This window comes from Apteryx rowi, unplaced genomic scaffold, assembly GCF_003343035.1.
Source record: "Apteryx rowi isolate R43461 unplaced genomic scaffold, aptRow1 scaffold_658, whole genome shotgun sequence".
Taxonomy (NCBI): Eukaryota; Metazoa; Chordata; class Aves; order Apterygiformes; family Apterygidae; genus Apteryx; species Apteryx rowi.
Window position 1 is genome coordinate 168,847 of NW_020450936.1, and position 686 is coordinate 169,532.

The window sequence follows — 686 nt, forward strand, 5'->3', positions numbered from 1 at the left end:
GCCTGAGGCGCCCGGCGCCCCGCCCGGGTCACACCGGGGTGGATTTGCCCCCCGCGCTCCGGTTTTCAGCCCCTTCGGCCGCGGAAACGGGGCCCCTGAGTTTTATTTGCCAGCGCGCCTGCCCTCTGCGGCCTGTTCCTAACCGGAGTCACAGTAATCCTCCCCGCGCCGCCCCGCGAGGGGCTATTTCGTTTCGTGCCCTGCGTGCCACCGCCGAGGCCGCTCTCCGGGGGGGGGAAAGCCGCAGCCAGCAGCGGGCCCGCGCTCCCTGCCACGGCGGCTCCCCGCAGGCGGAGCGGGGAGGCGGCAGGCGCCTGGCACCGCTGGAGGAGGCCTCACGGCCTCGCCCATCAGCGCGCTGCACGCCTACGTCCCTGCAAGCGCCGACAAGTTGTAAGGACTACAAAGCATTGTCAGCATTGGAGAGGACACGCGGAGAGGTCATCTATGCCTTTGAGCATAGCCTAAACATATCAAATCTAATACAAGCAGGCTTAAGTTACATGCTGGCGTGCAGCTCCAGCACAGTTGCCATCACAGCTTCCAACAAACCTGTTTACCTTCTTGCTCTGGTGCAACTAATTGGCATTGCGCATCTGTAAACTCCCAGAGAAGAGCGCCTGTGGTCAGAGGATATGGGGCCATGCTTGCAGAAACTTGGACTGAATTCAGTCCTGAAGTATAAT